Source organism: Narcine bancroftii, chromosome 4, assembly GCF_036971445.1.
Source record: "Narcine bancroftii isolate sNarBan1 chromosome 4, sNarBan1.hap1, whole genome shotgun sequence".
Taxonomy (NCBI): Eukaryota; Metazoa; Chordata; class Chondrichthyes; order Torpediniformes; family Narcinidae; genus Narcine; species Narcine bancroftii.
This window is the reverse complement of record NC_091472.1, coordinates 266,662,589-266,684,671: the sequence shown is the minus strand read 5'-3', so window position 1 is coordinate 266,684,671 and position 22,083 is coordinate 266,662,589. Positions and strand designations below refer to the sequence as shown.

Sequence of the window (22,083 nt, the reverse complement as noted above, 5' to 3'; positions counted from 1 at the left end):
CCTCTCTATAGCTTCCACATCCTTCCTATAATGAGGTGACCAGAAATGAACACAATCCTCTAAGTGTGGTCTTACCAGAGATTGTAGAATTTGGACATTATCTCTTTCATCCTGAACTCAATCCTCCTATTGATGAAGCCCAACATCCCATTGGCCTTCTTAACTATCCTATCAATCTGTGCAGTAACCTTGAGGGATGTATGGATTTGAACCCCCCAAGGGACCTCTGTTCATCCACACTCTTAAGTAACCAACCATTAACCATGAGCCTCCTAATTTGTTACCTCCTCAAAAATACTCATTTTGGCTCTTGAGACACAACCTTCCCTTCACAAAGTCATGCTGACTACCCTTGAGTAGACTGTAGTTCTTCAAATGCTCATGGATCCTATCATTAAGAATCCTCTCCAATAGTTTGCAGACCACTGAGCTAAGGTTCACTGGTCTATAGTTCCCAGGATTCACCCTATTACCTTTTTTAAACAAAGGGACTACATTTGCCATTCTCCAGGACCTCTGATGTGCCAAAAATGTTTCAAAGATCATAACTATTTCCCCAGCTATCTCTTCTCTCATTTCCCACAGCAACCTAGGGTATATCGCGTCCAGCCCTGGGGACCTATTAATCGTGATATATTTAATAAGATCCAACACTTCCTCTTATTTAATCTCCACATTATCTAGCACACTGGCCTGTTCTGTTTTGACTTCGCCCTGATCAAGGTCCTTTTCTCTTGTGAATACTGAAGCAGAGTATTCATTTAGAACTTCCCCAGCCTCTCCGCCTTTAGACACATGTTGTCTCCTTTATCCTTTAGCGGCCCCATCTTCATTCTCATCATCCTTCTGTTCTTCATATAAGCATTGAACACCTTGGGGTTCTCCTTAATTCTACAGGCCAAGGCCTTCTCATGCCTCCTTCAAGCTCTCCCAAGTCCTTTTTTAAGCCCCTTCCTGGCTACCATATACTTCCTATTTCCTGCTTCATCTAATGTATGCTTTCTTCTTCCTCTTGATGAGCTTCCTCATCTGCTTTGTCAACCATGGTTCCTGTTTCCTACTATCTTTTCTTTCACTCAGTAGGACAAACCTATCCTGAATTCAGCACACGTGTTCCCTAAACCTCCTCCACAAAATACCTGTGCTTTCACACTTGAACACCTGTTTCCAATTTACTCTCACTAGTTCCTACCTCATCCCTTCATAATTAGCCCTTCCCCATTTAAGCACTTTCCCATTTTGCCTGTCTTTATCCTTTTCAGTAACTTTGCTGAAGGTCAGGGAGTTATGGTCACTCTCACCAAAATGCTCCCCCACTGAAAGGTCTAGTACTTGACCAGGTTCATTATCCAGAACTAGATCCAGTATGGCCTCTCCTCTTGTCAACCAGTCCACATATTGTGTCAAGAATCCTTCTTGAACACATTTGACAAATTCAGCCCCATGCTTTGGTCATTTGTTTATGCATTTGTTTGCTTTAATGAATCTTCCAAATGTGTAGCCTCATAATTCTCTGGAAGAGAATTTGGCACTCTTTAAATCAACTGACAAAGCCATCTATATTCCTGCATTTTAAGGTTTTCTCTCTCATCAACCACACAGTCCATTTCTATGTCATCTGCATATGTCTTTGCCTTGAACTCACATTTAAGACTAAATGTCCTGATACATTGGTTGTCTGGCTCAGTGAGTACACAACAAAATTGTTCTCCTGACACAAAAATAGTAACAAATAGTTTTAAACAAAGGTTTTTTTTAGCTAAAAGGTATAACACAATAGCCATCATTTTTTATTGCAGAAATCGATTCCCTTATTTTCTGGAGAATCCAATCGGCAGGATACTTGCAGGGAAAATATGAGTATTTTAGGTAGCAGTCCATTACTGATGTACAGGAAATTCAGGAAATAAAAATTAAGCCACACACCATAATTGACAAGTTTGTTTCTGACATTTCCTTAATAGAAACGTTCTTGCCCTTAACCTCTCTAATATTACAAATGTTCAGGGTTTATGCCTTAAGTTTGTATCAAATAAATCAGGTGAGGATATAAAAATTGAAGTCCTATTTTCATGACACATTTAATTCATCACACATTGCTAATAAATCTCTCAGAAAACATTGTAATACAGGGTTCTTAAAATTTCTATGACAGAATCCAAAATCCATAGCTCACTGCTTTTTCCTAAATATAGGAAATGCAACTCAAATCTGTTCCATGTGGTTTTCGATGTCTGTTGGCTATCTTTCGTGCCTTAAATACTGCTAATATATGATTGATTGTTAGACGTTTTCATCTCCTTTTAGTGCTAAACATGGTTGAGAATATTTCACTAGTGTGTACCTAATCTGTTCTGATGAAAACCTCCAACATTGTTAGCTGTTGGTCATCAAGTACAATTTTGGGAAACTTAAGACTGAAAAAAATTGGAGAAATTTTTAAAATCTTAGGTTGGTGTAACTAATGATGATGATGACGATGAATTTATTGTCATACATACCCATGCAGCAAATTTTTACATCCTGAAGCTGAACAGGCACTTGTAAAGAAAAATTCTAACAGTAAACTAATTGAATTACATTAAAAGAGACAATAAATAAATATTCACAGCAATCCCAGTGAAAAAATAAGTGACACAATTAAGCAAACAGCCCTTTTCTTTGTTAGTGTGCCAAGGGGAAGTTCAAGAGCCTGATAGCTGTTTTTTTTAAAATAAACTATTCTTGAACCTAAAGATGGTTGTTTTCAGGCTTCTGCCCAAAGATAGCAGTGAGAAGAGATTGTGGTGAGGGTGGTACGGGTACTATATGATGTTGGCTGCCTTCTTGAGGTAGCACCTTACATAGATGTCTACAATGGACAGGACATCAGAGCTTGAGATGGACTTGGCTTTGTTTATTACCTTTGACATCCTTCTGCATTCCTGGGACCTTGAATTGCCAAGCTAAGCTGTGTTGCAGCTACTATAGTCAGTATACTTCCCAAAAGGCATCAGTGGAAGATTGATAGAGTATCTGATGACATGCCAAAAGTCCTCTGCTTCTGTGCCAGCCATATGGAAGGCCATCTGAAATATGGACTCCTGGGAACTAGAAGATTCTGACTCTGTCCACCTCCTTTCCATCAATGCAGATAGGTGTGTGGCCCCTTGACTTCTCTTTCCTAAGATCAACGATCAGCTTCTGAGTCTTGGTGACATTGAGAGCAAGATTGAAATTCTGGTTGATTGGTGGCAGAACTACAATCTCCATCCTGTATTCTGACTCATTATTTCCAATTATTTGGCCAACAATGTGGTGTCATCATCAAATTTGTAGATTGAGTTGGAGCTGAATTTGGCCATGCAGTCATGGGTGTACAAGGAATAGAATAGTAGATTAAGCACACAGTTTTGAGGTGCCACTATATTGATGATCACAGAGGAGAAGGTGAGATGCCGATCCACACTGATTGGGGTATGTCGATGAGGAAGTTGAGGATCCAGTTGCAGAGAGATGGACAGAGTCCCAGATCATTTAGCTTAGTCGTGAGTTTGCTGGTATAATAATGATGAAGGCCAATTGTAGTCAATGAGCAATAGCCTGATGTAGGTGTTCCTGTGGTCAAGATGATCCCATACAGAGAAGAGGGCCAGCAAGATGACATCTGCCTTTGACCTATTGTGATAATAGGTAAACTGAAGTAGGATTAGGTCCTTCTTAAGATAGGAGTTGATTCACTCCATATTCCAACCTCTTGAAGGCACTGGCACATAGTCATTGAGGCACATCAATGATGGATGCCCATAAATCTGTGAGAACTCTGTTCCAGAATGATCTGGCTTAAAATAATGACTGACTATTCACAACTTTATTTCCAACATTATTGAATTATACTGAAGGAACTATCAATGTTAACTAGAATTTGTTTGTTTTATTTTCTTCCCAATATTTTTATTGTGAGTTAGGTTATGAATTTTGATAAACACATCAATTTTTTTTTTCATTTTGAATGTCCTCTTGTGTGTATCTTCTAAGACCCAAAAGCATTAACTTTGAATTTTCATTTAAGAATAAAAATGGTAGTTTTCAGAATGCTAAATAAGATGATAAAAGAAACGTAACTTTTTGATGAAAATTTATCCCCTATGCTTTCAAATGTGCCAAAAAAATTATTCAATTGATCTTATAATGAAATATACAGCATTAAAGACTGTTTGGGCCACGACAACTATGCTATCTCCTCAGTACCACTGTTTAATTAATCCTACTCACTTGCTCTCATATACATTATATTCCTCTAAATCATTTTTTTTTCAGGCAGTGCATTTTCAATTATAAAACCTGCAGTTCAAATTAATCTTATGTGGCCTCTTTTTTCACAAATCTTAAATCTGAATCCTTTCTTATAATATCAAATGTTCTGCACAGGATAGAATTTTAAAGAAAACCAACCCAATCAGTAAAGGGAAAGGTTCCATTATTGTCACGTAATACTACATTTAGAATGTAACATACATGAAATTCTTTAACTTTTGTCTACTGTAATGCAGACAAAGAGTCACAACTTTTTCCAGTGCCCCTCACAGAAACCTACAGCGCCTGGTGTTCCTACGTGGTCTCCCCTCCAAGTACTGACAAGGCCTGCACCTGCTGAGCTTCTGAAATCAGACAATCTCAGGCGTATTCAGGCAGCAGCATTAAACTACTGTAGTCACTAGCAACTTCATCTTATGTTATTTCTATGGGTTATTTTTTAATGTTGTTATTTACATTGCCAAAATAATTGTTTAATTTTTTAAATATCTCTATCAAATTACATTCTTTGTTCTAAGGAGAATATCTCAATTTGTTCAGAATCATAATTCATTGTCATGAACAAGTTGTGAAATTCAGTGTTTTGCAGCAGCAAACATTCATATTATAAACATTACAATATTACTATGAATTAAAAAAAATCATGCACTAAAAGTAAGGCAGTGTCTTTGGTTCAATGATTATTCAGGAATCTGATGGCAGTGGGGAAGAAGTTGTGAAGTTGAGTGCTCGCCTTTAAGTTCCTGTACCTTTTCCCAATGGTAGCAAAGTGAAGAGGGCATGGCCTGGGTGGTGGGGGTCTTCGAGGATAGACGCTGCTTTTTTAAGACTGCCTCATGTTGATGTCCTCAAGGGAGTGAAGTCTGGTGCCTGTGATGTTGCAGGCCAAGTTAACAACCTGCTGGAGGTTATTCTTGTTCTGACAGTTGGTGCCTCTGTACCAGGCAATGATGGAACCAGCCAGAATCCTCTTCACAGTACACATGTAGCAGTTTTCAAGAGTTTTCAGTGACATACCGAATCTCCTTGGACACCTCAGCTCCAGGACAGATCCTTGGAGATGTTGACATGCAGAAATTAGAAGTTCTTGACCATCTCCACTACTGAGCCCTTGATGAGGACTGGGTCGTGTTCCCCTGACTTCCTTCTGAAATCCACAATCATATCTTTGGTTTTGTTAACGTTGACCGCAAGGATTTTGTCATTACATCATTCAACGAGCTGATCCCTCCTGTATGCTTCCTCATTGCCGTTTATGATTCTTCCGACAATTGTGGAGTCATCGGCAAACTTGTAAATAGCCTGGCCACACAGTCATGGGTGTATAATGAGTAAAGCAATGGGCTAAGCACACATCCTTGGGGTGCCTCTGTGTTGATGATCAGTGAGAAGGAGACTTTGTTTCCAATTCATACTGACTGTGGTCTTCTGATTAGTAAGTCAAGGATCCAGTTGCAGAGTGGAATACAGAGGCCTAGAGTTTGTAGCTTTTTGATCAGCACTGAGGAAATAATGGTATTGAAGGCCAAGCTATAGTCGATGAAGAGCAGCCGTATTGTGAATTGCTGTTTTCGAGGCAATCCAGAGCTGAGTGGAGAGCCAGTGACATTGCATCTGCTGTGGAGCGATTGAGACGATAGGAAAATTGCAGTGGGTTCAGATGTTTACTTAGGTACGTGTTAATTCTGGCCATGATCAGCCTCTTGAAGCATTTCATCACAGTAGGAGTTAGTGCTACTGGGCGTTATCCATGATTTGCTTTGGAAGAAAATACAAATCTGAAATCATCTTAGTGTTCAGCTTGAAGTTGTCTATCATAATCCCCAATTCTTTTTCAGGAAGCAAACTTTTTGGAAAAAAAATTTAGTCCAGTATTACCTAAAATTGTTTAAGGTAAAACAATCAACCTGAAAAGGCAATAAGTGGAGTAAAACACAAAAGTATACAAAAATAAAATAGCAATGTTGGAGAAACTCAGCAGGTCAAACAGTATACTTTATATAGCAAAGATATATATATCCAACATTTCGTGGCCAAGCCCTTCATCAAAAATGAATAAGACAATTAAGATGGTATGTGAGTGGGAAGGGAAGGTTGACAATCATTGCTCTAGACCAAATTGTTATTGAAATATTTTGCTTGAGAAAAATTGTCATTGGCTTATTTCCTTTGGAGGTATGAAACCGTGCACATAACGAATCAATTATAAATTAATAAGACAATAATTCCATTTTTTTCTGAAATGGTTAACCTCAAGAACAGTGATAATTGGGCACAACAAATAACATTGGGTTTGCATGGGGGGGGGGGGGGGGTGAAATTTGCCATGATTACTACCAATGCTCACAATACCTTACTTTATACTTATACTTTGGCTTGGCTTCGCGGATGAAGATTTATGGAGGGGGTAAAAGTCCACGTCAGCTGCAGGCTCGTTTGTGGCTGACAAATCCGATGCGGGACAGGCAGACACGGTTGCAGCGGCTGCAGGGGAAAATTGGTTGGTTGGGGTTGGGTGTTGGGTTTTTCTTCCTTTGCCTTTTGTCGGTGAGGTGGGCTTACAATGCTTACTTAAAGGTATACGTTGATAGGTATCAGGCAAATAGGGAGCCACACTTAGCAATGCCGTTACAGCAGCAGTGACCATGATTTGAATCTGGTGCTGTCTGTAAGCAATTTTCATGTTCTCCCCATGTCTGTTTGGGTTCCTCCAGGTGCTCCAGTTTCCCCCCATTTTTTTCAAAAAGTATGGGGGTTGTTGGTTAATTGGGTGTCTTTGGGCAGCACAGGCTCAAGGGCCAGAAGGGCTTGTTACCATGCTATATGACTAAATTAAAAAAAAAATACTTTGCATAATTGGAAAATCTGAAATGAATATCCCTCAGTATGTGTGAATGTGGCAGGGAGTCAATGCTGTGGGTATCTGCAGTGAAGAAGTTAAGATTTGTTGGGGAGGTATGATCAACACTGAATGTCAGGTAGTGGTGGCTTGGTAGCAATAATTATTGGTGGAGAGATTTGTGAAAGCTCATGCGAACTCACATGGGAGTCTTGGATTGGATGGTTTGTACGTGAATATAGGAGAAAGTTTATGCCAGAGTTTGGCACCATTTGGGGGTGAGGTTGGTTATCAATGGGGAGATGACATACATGAGGTCATGAACATGTAGATATAATGATGGTGGTGGGGAGTGGTGGAAGACCAGAAAGAGAGCCATTAAGGAGACCTACTTGACTGGGGTTTGCAGCTCCAAGCCAGTTATTCACAAATGTCACTAATAAAATGATAAATAATCTATCTTCAATAAATCCATACTGGCAATGCTTGACTTTTTTTCAACTGGAAAAAAAAACAATTATTACAGTCTATTCAATTTAGCAACTCCAATTAAGAGCAATCCAGTTAACCCTATTTATTGCTTAGTCCTGGTAGCCCTGCAAATTTGTTATTAATGTACTCATAGGCTTGGGAGATGCTTGATTTATGGTAGATAAAGATGACTGTTGTTACCAAATTACATCCCACAAATCTGTTTCAAATAATAATTAAAAAGTCTCCAAAGAACCATTCCAACACAGGCACATCTGAAGGATGCGTGCTTAGCCCACTGCTCTACTCATTCTATATCCATGACTGTGTGGTCAGGCACAATTCCAATGTAATCTACAAATTTGCTGATGACCCCACTGCTGTCAGCAGAATCATAGATAGCTATGAGGAAGCCTACAGGAGAGAGATAGATCAGCTAGTTGAGTGGTGTCACACAAACCTGTACCCAAAGAGGTGACTGTGCTGTTCAGGAGGAAATCAGGAGAAGATGAGCTGGTCCTCATTGGGGGGGTCGAGAACTGGGTGCCAGCATCTTCGCGGATCTGTCCTGGAGCCTCCATGTCAATGCAATCACAAAGAAGGCTTGCCAGTGGCTATTCTTTGTGAGGAGTTTGCGGAGATTTGGTATGTCACCAAGGACTCTCGAACTTCTACAGTGGACCTGACAGCACTCTGTCTGGCTAAGAGCCACAGGAGCATTCTGGCTGGATGCATCACTGTCTGGTATGGAGATGCCAATGCTCAGGACAAGAAAAGGCTTCAGAGGGTTGTTTTGTTAATTTGACTTGCAACATCATGAGCACTGTCTTATCTCCATCGAGATGGTGTCTACAAGAAAGCAGCCTCTATCCTCAAGAACCCCCACCACCCTGGCTGTGCCTCTTCACTCTGCTACCATCAAGAAAAGGTACAGGAGCCTGAAGACAAGCACTCATTGGCACCAGGACAACTTCTTCCCCTCTTCCATCAGATTCCTAAATGAACAATGAACCATAGATACTGCCTGACTTTGACTTTTTCTTGCACTATTTTTATTTATTTTGTAATGTGGGTTATATAAATGTTTGCATTGTCATGCTGCCATAGAACAATGAATTTCATGACATATACTGATTCTGATTCTGAATCTGAACAAGGTTGGGCTAAACACAAAGTCCATGTAAAAGACAGAATAACTGGCATCAACTTACTACATAAAATATTGCCAAACCTTTGTACTGCCCATGAGAAAGTAAATATAAATATTTCTGAAGGTTTGGTAAATTAACTTTATTTCTCCATGTTTTGGAGTACACTCCATTGGCTGCTTGGGATCATTGCCAACAATGTCTGAATGAGTCTTTGTGTAAAAATACAAGAGAACAAAGAATAAAGGAAGGCATTCAGTATGCTGGCCTCGAACATTATGTTCAATCCTCATGAAGAGTTTTTAGAGTTCTCTCAGATCACCTTCTGAGAACCCAAATTCAGATAAACATTAGGTTATTTGTTTCAGAACTCTTTGCAATTCACTATCAGCTTAACCGTTGTTTATCTTCTGCCGCATTTTCACAGTCCAAGCGGTTTATATTTCAGCTTGTACATCATTGAGGATCCAGTTCTGTACATCTCTTTACAAATCTCTTTTTTTAAATATTTAACCCGATAGCTTACATCCCTTGGTGTTTAGTTCATCATTGCCTAGTGAACAATTTAACTAGATTAGCTGTGCCCACCTACGCTCCTCACTGTTTTCTAGAACCTCATAGCACAGCTGACGGCCATTTGTCCCGCAATCCAGGCATTGGCTCTTTGCAAGAGAAATTTTGGAAGCTATTTATATACCTATGAATGGGTTGATCATGAACAAGGGAACATTGCAACTCAATAATGGGATGTTCTTTTGAATTGAGGGGCATAAGAATATCTTCTCATAGAAGATGGTGGCAAATCTCTGTCATTCTCTCTGATTGATGGTTTTGGAATCTAGATGACAGGAGTTATCTAAAAATGGGCTAGTTAAATTATTGAACATTCAGGAAAATTGAGGCTAGTGGAACTAGCACACACAAAGTGTTGATTCTTGGAGCAAACAGTGGCCATGCTTGATGGGCCAGGTGGCTTTCTCTTGCTCCTGTTTTTAAATTTAGGCAAATTTAGATAACAAGCCCTTTTGCCTCACAAGCCCAATTACATCTAATTGGCCGACAACCCCCAGTACACCTTTGAATGGTGGGAGGAAACCAGAGCACCCGGAGGAAACCCACACAAACACGGGGAGAACGTACAAACGCCTTAAAGACAGTATAGGATTCGTACCCTGGTCCTGATCACTGGTGCTGTAACAGCATTGCGCTAACCACTACACTAATCGTGCTGCTACTCTTCTGGTGTTCTTGAATTAAACAACAAGGCTGCGTACAATCCAAAAGTGACATGACCATATATTAGAACAGTGGTGCTCAAACTTTTTCTTTCCACTCACATTCAACTTTAAGTATTCCCTATACCATAGCTGCTCTGTGATTAGTAAGGGATTGCTTAAGATGGTATGTGGGTGGAAAGAACAAGTTTGAAAACCACTGTTTTAATCATGCCTCAATGATTCGTTATGTGCACGGTTTCATACCTCCAAAGGAAATAAGCCTATGACAATTTTTCTCAAGCAAAATATTTCAGTAAGAATTTGGTCTAGAGCAGTGATTGTCAACCTCCCCTTCCCACTCTCATACCATCTGAAGCAATCACTTATCAATTACAGAGCACCAATGGCATAGGGATTACTTAAAGTGGTATGTGAGTGGAAAGAAAAAGATTGAGAACCACTGGGTTAGATGATGAGGAGTTAAAAGATTATTTTTACACCAAAAAAAAAACCTTCCAGATTTTCTGGAACCAGGTTGAAGTATTTAACTTAAAGTAAATATTTTCAGTAATGTTTCTGTAAACATCATTACCACAGAATGTTTCAGCTGTAAATGTCACAATCAGTACTCAGGGGAAAAATGCTATATTACATTCATTTGCTGAGACAATAAGTAAGTTTATATTAGATGAAAATTGAAATTTCAGTAGAGGAATTAATCAGATGGTACTCTGTTTCTTTCATTTATTCTGACAATTTTCTCCAAAATGAATAAAACCCACAATAAGTTCTTATCTAGTTGTATCAAACAATCCTCCATTATAAGCAAAGTTCTGGTGGTCATGATAGAACCAGCCATACAGCTACCAGGAATTAGAATAATTGATTTAAAGAACAAGAAACCAGAACAATGAATAAAAAACGAAGGGAAAGTATAAATTCAAAAATATAAAAGGTGGTGATCAAGTATCAAAAGTTTGACACTGAAGAATTCTAAATAATCATTATTGACAAATGATGGCATGGTTGGTTTAATAGTACAATACTAGTTCAGTACCAGCAACCTGGGTTCAAATCCAGCACTGTCTGCAAGGAGTTTGTACGATCTCCCTGTGTCTGCGTGGCTTTCCTCCAGATGCTCCGGTTTCCTCCTACATTCCAAAGGTGTATAGCATTAGTAGCTTAATTGGTCACATGGGTATATTTGGGTGGTGTGTGCTCATGGACCAGAAGGGTCTGTCACTGTGCTGTATCACTAAATTAAAAAAAACAAAGTTTCAAAAAAACATTACGCTATTCAGTGCCTCAGTATTGAGAGTCATGCACCAATTTGATGGACATATGACCCACGGAACTTGCAAAAAATATTTAGTGACATTTGTGACTGTAACACGACTGATTGCACTCAGAGACAAGTGAAGAGTACAAACAAGCTTTTAATAACTTACAATCAATGGCCGGTAGACACAATAGTCCTCAGGTGAATCTGAGGTAAGTTGAGAAAACCAGGGTTTATATTGGGGTAGGTGAGGATGGAGCCAAGGAGCCAGCCATTGGAACAATACATAGACAGTGAATTTCAGTTCACTGCATTCACCCCTTCCTTCAGAATAGAGCCTGTGCATGAAAAACAGAGATCATTCATTCAAAAATGAATAGTTTACAAATATTTTCAAGTTAAGTCTGTCAGGGGGTCGGTAATTCTGGTTGAACGCCTCAGTAGTGGAGGACTTTGGCCTTGCTGAACTTCCTGGACCCCCTGTGGTACAGGGTTACTGGGTCTCAAGGGGTCCAGCTCTGGTCGCAGAATGGATTGGACCACTTCCCAAGCAGTGTTCTCCAGGACCCTGAGTGGGGTACTTGGTAGTTCCTAGCTCATTTGAGGCATCAGACCCTCAGTTCTGGAGGGTGCCAGGTCTCTGATTGAGACGGTGTCCTCTCTGCCATCAGGGTAGCCACATAGGCATACTTGGGTTGGCATGCAGCAGGTGTACCTTCTCAATCAGGGGGTCTGTCTTGCTCTTCCTCACGTGCTTTCTCAGCAGGACTGGCTCCAATGCCATTAGCCAAGCTAGGAGAGAGGTCCCAGATGTGGATTTCCTCTGGAATGTAAAAATAAGCTTGAGAGGAATTGCGTTGGTCGCCGTGCAGAGGAACGACCTTATAGAGTGGAGCACTGTTGGTAGAACTTCTTGTCAGTGTGATTCTGGAAGGCCTTTGGATCGGATAGCCAATTTTATGGCCTTCCATAGAGTCGTATGCTCTTTTTCAACTTGTCTGTTCTCCCAGGGATTGTAGCTAGTCATCCTTTTTGAGGCAATGCCTCTAATAAACAGTTATTGGCATAGCTCTTCAGGCATAAATGATGAACCCTGGTCACTATGGATATAGCTAGGATACCCAAACAGGGTGAAAATAGAGTGCAAGGTCCTGATGACCATAGTGGTGGTCATGTCTGGGCAGGAAATGGCGAATAGAAAACGTGAGTACTCATTGATGACATTGATAAAGTACCCGTTCCGTTGGTGGAAGGGAGGGGACCCTTGAAATCGACACTGAATTGTTTGAAGGGGTGGGATGCCTTAATCAGATGTGCTTTGTCGCGGCAGTAGAAGTGCAGTTTGCATTCCACGCAGACCTGGCAGGACCTGGTCATTTCCCTGATGTCCTCAATGGTGCAGGGCAGGTTACGTGGCTTGACGAAATGAGCCATGTGAGTGATGTCTTGGTGGAAAAGCTCATCATGCAGTGACCAAATGGCCGGTATGTGCTGAGGCACAGCTTCCTCTTGACAGGGCATCTAGATGTTCATTGAGAGTACCTGGCCTTAATGCTATGTCATAATTATAGGTGGAGAGTTCGATTCTCAACCTAGCGATTTTTATCATTCTTTATTTTGCTGCTCTTTGCATTATTAAACATGAATGCTACCAATCGCTGGTCGGTGAGCAGTGTAAATTTCTGCTGATCAGGTATTGCTTCTAGTGCCTGATGCCTCTACAATGGCTTGAGCCTTTTTCTCCATTGATGGGTTCTGATGCTCATGGCCTTGTAGGGTCCAGGAGAAAAAGGCAACTGGTCTGCCTGCCTGGTTGAGGGTAGCGGCCAGAGCTACGTCAGAGTATCACTTTCCACCTGGAAAGGTGCATTCCCATCCACATGTATGATAGCCTTTGCGATGTAGTTCCAAACATAGTCAAAAGCCACCTGGGGTTCGGCTGATAATGGAAGGAGATAGATTTTTAGAGAGGACAGACTTTATCTGCATAGTGAGAGACCCACTGGGCATAGTAAGAGAAGAAGCCCAGGCACCTCCTTAAGGCCTTCAAGGTCTTTGGGATTGGGAGGTCTAACAGAGGATGCAGTCAATCAGGGTCAGGGCCAATGAAACCATTCTCCACCACATAGCCCAGGATCGCCAGGCATTTATGCCCTTCAACCTGTATTCATCGACCATTTTGTCCATCTGTCTCTGGAAGATTGAGACCCCATTGGTGATACCAAAACAGACCCTCCGGAACTGATAAAGCCGTCCATCTGCCTCAAATGCTGTGTAGGGGCGGACCTTGGAACGGATTGGTAACTGATGATATGCAGCTTTGAGGTCAATGATCGAATAGACCCAGTACTGCACTATTTCATATACCATGTCCAAATTCGAGGGAGGGGGTATGTGTCTAGTAGTGTGAAATGATTAATTATTTGGCTATAGTCAATCACTAGCCTGGACTTTTCTTCCCCTTTCACAACTACCACCTGGGCTCTCCATGGGCTGTTGCTAGGCTCGATGATATTTTCTTTGAGCAGTCACTGTGTCTCAGCTCTAATAAATTCCTGATTTCCCCCGCTGTATCGCCTGCTCTTTGTGGCTATCGGTTTGCAATCAGGAGTCAGGTTCGGAAACAGTGGGGGGGGGGGGGGTATCAATATTTAGGGTGGAGAAACTGCATATGGAGTCCGACTTTTGGGACATACTGTGATTGGAGGGAATGGGCCATGGTCCATGGTCTTGCTTTTATGGTGACACAGGAAGTCCAGGCCCAGCAACACGAAAGCACACAAATCCTTCAGTACATACAATCAGAACTTACAAAATTCCCCTCCTCCCTTTTACAGTTAGATGTATTACACAACACCACTAGATCATTGCAGAGTGTGAGTGCAAAGCTAGAAAATACAATAGTCTATCGGGTACACTCTTAAGTTGTACCACAGAGGAGTTGCAGAGTTTATAAAGCTCTCAGTGGAGCCAGTATCAACTAAGCAATCAGTCAAGTGTCTGTTTACCCTCACCTCCATCGTTGAATTATTTAATTGGTGAGGTATTGCCTGATCCAGGAGGACAAATGCCAGTGCTCTGGAAACCACATTGTTCTCCATGCTGATGTTGACTCGCTCTTGGCCTGTGGGAAGACAAGCTGGCGTTGACCATGAGCGGCAAGATGGCCACCCTCCATCTTGATCTGAAGGAGGATTAGGTGGTGTTGACCTCGAGGTGTGGCAAGATGGCAGCTGTACCCTCCCATGATTTATTTCTGGTGGCAGCTCCTGCCACAAGGCGCAGCAAGATGCTGGCAGCAAGCAGCGCGGAGAGGCTGAGGTCAGCACCTAGGGAATCTGGCATGGGTTGAATGCCAATTTGAGGGTTGCACACATGGTCCCCCTCTTCAGGTTCCCTTTAACCCTGCAGACCTTCACCCACTCCCCTCACTTACCACATCCTAAGGACACGGTGTCCTTTGCGAGGGTGTTGTGCCTGTCCACAGAAGTAGCATCCTCGGTCGCGCGTGGCTACAACAGTTGGCTCTGGGCCTGCGCGAACCACCGGTGCCTCAATGACCTGGTCCTCTGAAAAGGTGCCGTTTTTGCCTGTGAGGTAATCAGCTCCGAGTTGGGCCTGTTCGAGCACTTTCACCAGCTCCAGCATGCTTGCCAAGTCTTTCTTCCCCAACTCTAGTAGTAGCTGCCTCGTGTACCTCGACCTCACTCCTGCCACGAGGGTGTCCCAGACTAGTTCTTCCTCTCTTACCCAGGCAGTGACCATTTCATAGTGACCTTTTCTAGTCAGGGCCCACAGTTCAAGGACATAATCACCCAAAGACTCACCCAGACACTGCTGATGTTGAGAGAGCTGGTGCCTCACTAACACGTCATGGGTGAGGGTGCATGTAGCGGGCCTTCAAGCCTTCTATGGCTGACTCATATGTAGCATAATCTCTGATGACAGTGAACCCCTTGGGGCCAAATCGAGAGAGAAGTGCAGATCTCCAGAGACTATCGGAGTTGAAGATGTCTTATGTGGCTGTCAGGTAGGACTGGAAGCACTCCAGCCAGTAGGTGAATTTCTCTGGGGACAGAAATTCGACCTGGAGCATGCATAGCTTCAACAAGGCTTTCATCCTGCTTCATAGTTAAGCTATTAAAATTGTAATGCGATTGATTGAACTCAAGAGACAAGTGAAGAGTACAAACATGCTTTTAATAGCTTACAATAGTTCTCAGGTGAATCTGAGGTAAGGCGGGAAAACCAGGGTTTGTACTGGGGTAGGTGAAGGTGGAGCCAACAGAGGAGCCCGCCATCAGAACAATACACAGACAGTGAATTGCTGTGACATTGACAGCCATTATGTCCTACTGATGCACAAAACTGTTCTCATCAAAGGGCAATATTACTAATAGCCATAATTTGTCCGAGCACACTCGATGGGTCATGTCTTCAAAATTATTTAGCAGCCAAAAAGTGAGCTAAACTAGCAGTGTACAATATTTGTTCTGTCAGTTTCCTTCATAGCACAATTTGACCACATACTTGAGCATTGTGCACATTTCCATCACAACACCTGTCTGCTGTGGCATAGATTGGACAGCCCTTTCATTTCAAGGGGAATTCTTAGACTGGTTGACCTTTCCTCCCCGTAGATTTGAAAGATTTTTCAGAGTTAATGTTGGTGGTATCTCTGAAGTGCTCTGTGGTACCTGTTACATGTCTCAGAAGCATACAAGAAGGCAAGTAGTATTGTTACCCCATAGGCAATGAATTTTGTACACTTCAGACACTCACTGTTTCATTGAGAGCAAGCAGAGCTTAAATGATAGCAGACCTGAGAATTTAGGGGACCTCCATCTGGTTACAATGATATCTGAGGTCTCAGCAAAAACAAACGCTCTGCCAAAGGGTCTTTGATTTGAAATTATCTTTCCACATATGGTTTCAGAACTGTTGCGTCTTTCCAGTGATACAAACCCAGAGGACCCCAAAACCCAGCAGCAATAGATACTCACCAAGACAAATGGTTGCTTAAACAAAAGTTGCTTTTAATTATCTTTAAACATGAATATAGAACCAAACTTTAACTTATCGCTATTGACATACTTAACCTAACTTAACCCCCTTCTAATTCTAAGCACACGTGTATGTAAGTTCAGAGATGTTCTTTGATTCACAGTCCAATCTCACTTCTATTCCTCCAAGTGCACTGGTTGCAGGCAATTCTTATACTGTGCACAGAATTTAACATTCATGAAGTTCACCAAACTTTGGTGCTTGAAAGGTGAATGGTATCCGCTCAGGAAGGTTCTTGGCAGTTTTCAGAGAGAGATGTGTTGTTCCTGGACACAAACTGATCCCTTTTAATCAGCCACTTCAGTGTCTTGCCGATGAAACTTGCCCCATCAGAGTTTTCCAGATGATAACCTCTTTCTTTCAGGTCACTTTTTGTTTCTCTTATTTCAAGTGAAACATTAGGCCAGTACTCTCCTCTTGCATGAACCACAAGGGCTTTGACCAGATCGAACTAAGCACTCACAACCCATCTTCCAAATGGGGATTTTCCACAAGCTTTTCAGCTTGTCCTGTTCCAGTCCCAGCTGCTGCTACTGACTGTAGCATTGCCGAATTCAATTCTCTCTCTTTCTCTCAGTGAAAAAAACTGTTCAACTCTCTCTGCTTGCAAAAACCACATGGCCCTCTTAGAACACCAAGCTGCACTCCCAGACAGCCTGTGGCTCTGAACTACTCCTCTGATCTCTTTCATCTGTTGCTTTTAAAAACAACAATCCATTAGTGGTCTCTTGGGCACTCCCCAAAGTTTTTGCAACGGTCCCCAGGAACTGCCCTGACTGGCTAGAGCAGAGCTCCGGAATTTTAAATGAGATCTGTTTTGAAGTGTTTGTATACGACCTACTCTTTAAAAAAAACCTGTCCCAATTTATCTCCCAAAAATATATCTACATACAATACAAACACAACATAATCTTTCACACCAGTTTTTCCTGTTTTTATTTCTTAACAGTCTCAGTGTATGTGTGTTCTCTCTTTGACATTTATCTTTCTTTTCCTTTTGAATTAAAAAAAAATTATACATGCAGCAGGTTAAAAGGTCATTTTGGCCCTCCAGTTTGTGCCTTTCAATTAACGTACATGTAGAGCTCGTCGAAAGAACCAAAGACTTGTTGATCCAAACCAAGGCTTTTATTAGCAAAAGACAGGAGCTCTTCACAGGTGGCCGACCAGTCCGGAATGATCCGACCTGGCTAGGGACACAACCCTTTAAGGCCCAGACAGTAGGTGTGGCTAAGCTCTCAGCCAATTGCTGTAAGCACAGTCATTACATACTCTAGATACTGTAACTATATACATTGGTGATAGGTCTGTACTATCACATTCACCGCTTCTTGGAGAACTGACCCTGGGGTGGAAGGGCTGAAGAGGGAGAAGGGAAGGAAGGGGTAGGTTAAGGACTGTAGCGGTCAGGGGGTCTGACCATCCGGCGTGACCGCCGTGGTGCCGGGATTGGGGTCGCTGGAGTGGTGTCACCAGCGGGCTCGTCAGGTGCGACCGCTCCTTCGCTCATTTCCCCAGTTGTGTTGCGGGAGGGTGGCCCGGGTCATTGGGGTGCTGTTGGTCATTCTGTTCCGGCATGGGGCCTGGGGGATAAGGGTTTGAATGGGATAGTGGCGGTTGGGCTTCACACGAGGCACTGTGTTTGCCGGCGGCCATTTTAGACCTACAGACTGCAGCAAAGTGGCCGTTTTTAAGGCACTTCTGGCACCTGGCTTTTCTTGCTGGGCACTGGGACCTGCTGTGCTTGTCCCTCCCGCAGAAATAACATTTTGGGTTCGCAGAGGGCAGTGTAGCAGCAGCCGACAGGCAATCAGTATCTCGGGGGATGGTAGGGTAGAAGGGCACTCTACTCACATCAGAACATGGGGTCCAGTCCCTAGAGAGCTCATTTGACTTTAAGGCTGCATCCTCCATTGTGATTGCAGTCCGGGCCACGTCCTCTAGTTTTTCTACCCCTAGTTTGAGGAAGCGCAGCCTCACTTCGTTCGATCGGAGCCCGGCCACAAAGGCATCCCGGAAGAGATCGTTTGTGATCTCGGCAGCAGTTTTGTCCACACAGTTACAGTCCTTGCCCAACGCTTTGACTACTTGTAAATATGCCCTGCTGGGCTCGCCGGGCTGTTTCTTCTTCGATGCAAGCACGAGCCGGGCATGAACTCTGTTCATTGGTTGATCTTACAGTTCGTTCAGTACCTTTATGGCTGCGGTGTAAGTGGTCTCATCCTGGATGTTCTCGTCGACTCTCAAGGACACCATAGACAGCAATGCTGTTAGACGCTGGTTATCCTCCTCCACCTCAATGACCCTTAGGAAGTTTTCAAAGTTCAACAGCCAGAACTTAAAGGCTTTGAAGGCTGTAGCTGACTGTGTCAAGTTTTTCTGGCCGAGTCAGACGCTCCATCCCTTTTTTAAAAAAAAAATTCTTTTTGCTAATAAAATTGTAGAGCTCGTCGAAAGAACCAAAGACTTGTTGATCCAAACCAAGGCTTTTATTAGCAAAAGACAGGAGCTCTTCACAGGTGGCCGACCAGTCCGGATGATCCGACCTGGCTAGGGACACAACCCTTTAAGGCCCAGACAGTAGGCGTGGCTAAGCTCTCAGCCAATCGCTGTAAGCACAGTAATTACACTCTAGATACTGTAACTATATACATTGGTGATAGGTCTGTACTATCACAGTACACCTCTGGTACGTTTCAAACGGTGGGAGAAAACTGGAGCCCCTGGGGAAAACCCATGCAGACACAGGGAGAACATACCAAAACAAATCCTGTGCTGGGAGTAGTCTATAGGCCCCCAAATAGTCTTCAGGACCTTGAGGAGCAAATAAGCAGGCATTTTGGAATGGTGCAAGACATACAGAGTTGTAGTTATGGGTGATTTCAACTACCCTAATGTGGTGGAATGTGGTACTGCAGGCATGACCTCATTGGACTTGGCAGGCTGACCTGCCTTCCGCACCTGTAGCTCTTCCCCGAAAGATCCCGAATAAAGGCTGATAGCCCTAGTCTCCTCCATCACACCTGCCTTGGATATGAGACAGCAGCATGTAGAGGCATTCCAAGGTGTTTTTAAAAAATATGTTATTTTTGATTTTCCATCTTAAATAGGAGAGTATGCCATTGGTTGTTTCAGACTATGTCATATTTATCCAGTGATTTACTTATTTATAACGTTTCTCCCTCCCCCATTCCCACCCCCAACCCTTCCCCCAAGAAAGAAAAGAACAAGAGAAGAAACAAAGGCTGAATGTGGTGTCAGCATTTCCTATATGTACCCATGGAGACCATAGGGCCATCCCCTTGCATAGGCACTTTTCTTAATCTATCTGTTCGCAGTTCTTTGTAAACTTTTTTGCTGGGGAGTGGCTACAGCCGTGCTCCCATACATTTCAGACATGATTGCCATGTTTCAACGAAGGTGCTGTGTTGGTCCCTAAGGTCACAGGCAACCTTTTTCATGGGAACAAGCCGTGCATCCTGGCAGCCCACCTGCTGATGAGAAGAGGGGAGCCAGGCCACCAGGCTATTGCCATGCACCTCCCTGCCATGGCCCGGGATATAAATGCAAATTGAATTTGGAATTCAGTCAACCTGCAGCCATATTCACAAGATTTCCCAGCAGACACAGCATTGGGTCTGGCGGGAAGGCCACCCTCAACATCCCAGCCATTATGCTAGCCAAATCCTGCCAGAATGGGGCCACCCCTATGCAGGACCAGGCTGCATGAAGGAATATTCCCTGCTCCACCCCACATCCAAAGTACGTCGCCAGGACCCCCGGCCCCGCCCTGCGCATCTCCTGGGGTGCGAGACAGAGCCTATGGAAAAAAATCATACCGAACCATTCTATATCCAGAACCAATGATCATCGTGACACTGTCCCCACACCAGTCCGACCATCATCCTCTGCCAACTACAACCCCCAGGTCCAACCCCATCTCTCCCCTGATCCATGCAGCCCCTGCTCTAGGCTCCCAGTCTGGAGCACTGAGCACACACCCGACACAAACTTAGGTGCATCTCCATGCTGAAGTAATCTCCCAATTCCACCAAGCGCAGGCGGGGCCACTGCAGGGCACCATCCGTCACCCAGGAATGATCCCAACTGGAGGAAAGGTCCCGCAGGACAAACTGCACCCATCCCCAGCCACTCAAAGGACACGAGCTACCTCCCCCCACAGCAGCCCCCAACATATTTGATCCTCTGTTGGTGTCAAATCCCCAAAACTCTGCTGCCCCTGTTCATGAGCATCAACTCACCCTAAGCCAATGGTGCACCAGGCAAAATCTCCACCTTTTTCCCATGCTTTCAATAATTTCATACCAAACCTTAATCAGGTGCCTCAGTATAGGACCGCTCACCTTCCTTGCTACTGATTTGGGACCCACCTGTACATGAAATCCTTCACCAATCCCCCACGCATAAAATTCCCCACACGTACAACTCCCCCTCCCCTTCAAAAGAAGGATACGAGGAACCCCAATCAGGCCGCCAGATAACACCTCTCCAGATCAAGCAATCCCAACCCTCCCAGGCTGTAGTCCCACATCATTCTCCGCAAGGCCACTCTGAGTACCTCCCAGCCCAAATAAAGCTCCCTACACTGCCATTCAGCACCCCAAAAAAAGACTGCGGAAGAGGCACTGAAGACGGCACCACCCCCATCTCCACACAGCTGATCCTCCCCACCAGAGCAATGGACAAGTCCCTCCTCCCCGTCAGATCTTCTCCAATCCTCTCAAGCATAGGGGGGCAGCCAAGTCCATACAGGTCTTCCAAATTGTTATCAATCATTACTCCCAGACACTCCACAGCTACTGTCTGCTAACTGAAGCTACCATCTCCCTAGCACCCTTCATAATCAAATCTACTCAGTAGCATAAAACTACCCTTCTCTATATTAGTCCTGCAGCCCGACACTGCGCCACAGTCCCCCAGCGCGGCAAGCAGCACTGGCAAAGACACTGCTGGGTCCGTCAAGCACAACAGCACATCACTGGCCATCAAACCCACCCCACTCTCATATTGACCCCCCCCCCCCCCCCGAGTCCCCCATCAATGGATCCTCTCTAATAGTCTCTGCCAACGGTTTAATTGATAGGAATAGCCTTGGTGACAGGGGGCGTCCCTGCCTACTGGATCTACTAAGAGGAAATGTTGGTGACGTTTGCCTGCTTGAACTAACTTTTGCCTGTGGGTTGTTGTACAACGTTTTTACCCAGTTGACAAATGCTTGTCCCATTCTGAATCCTTCTAGAACTTTGGAAAGAAAGGGCCATTCTAGCTGATCAAAAGCCTTTTCTGCATCCAGCGAGACTACTATACTTGGATCTTGCTTTGTTTGCAGTCTATTTAAATAATTGGCAGAGTGCTTTTTCCTGATAAAGCCCACTTGTTCCGGGTTTATTAGTTTAGGGAGATTGACCCAACCTGTTGGCCAGTGACTTGGCTATTATTTTGTCGTCTGTTTAGTAGTGATATGACTCTGTAGAGGATGGCTTTGTTTGGTCCCTGTTTTTTTTGGGTATCACCATAACAATGGCTGTTGAGAGAAGAATCCGGGAGAGTTCACGATCCTGCTGCCTGGTCCACTACCCCCATTAATAGTGGTATTAGTAAGTCTTAAAATTCTTTATAGAACTCAGGGTGGGTGGGAACTGTCCTCTCCCAGAGACGTATTTGTTTGTAAGTTTTTCAGGGCCTGTTCAATTTTCTCCTTAGAGAATTGGACATCTAATTCCATCTGGTCTTCTTGGACCAGTCTTG

The 22,083-nt window shown here is 43.4% G+C and overlaps 1 protein-coding gene and 1 long non-coding RNA gene across 6 annotated transcripts in view; one reads left to right on the top strand and one right to left on the bottom strand.

The window, feature by feature from the left end:
• LOC138761942 (uncharacterized) overlaps nucleotides 1-22,083 on the bottom strand; it is a 64,336-nt gene that overhangs the window by 20,830 nt on the left and 21,423 nt on the right. Inside the window, exon 3 of one of the 2 annotated variants that reach the window (XR_011356628.1) lies at nucleotides 11,158-11,226. The exons of the other annotated variant lie outside the window; for it this stretch is intronic. This is a non-coding gene — a long non-coding RNA (uncharacterized lncRNA). Of the gene's footprint in view, nucleotides 1-11,157; nucleotides 11,227-22,083 lie in introns of those variants that run through there. 2 annotated transcript variants of the gene reach the window in all.
• Nucleotides 1-22,083, top strand: part of tnfaip6 (tumor necrosis factor, alpha-induced protein 6) — a 92,100-nt gene that overhangs the window by 52,170 nt on the left and 17,847 nt on the right. The window lies entirely within an intron of this gene.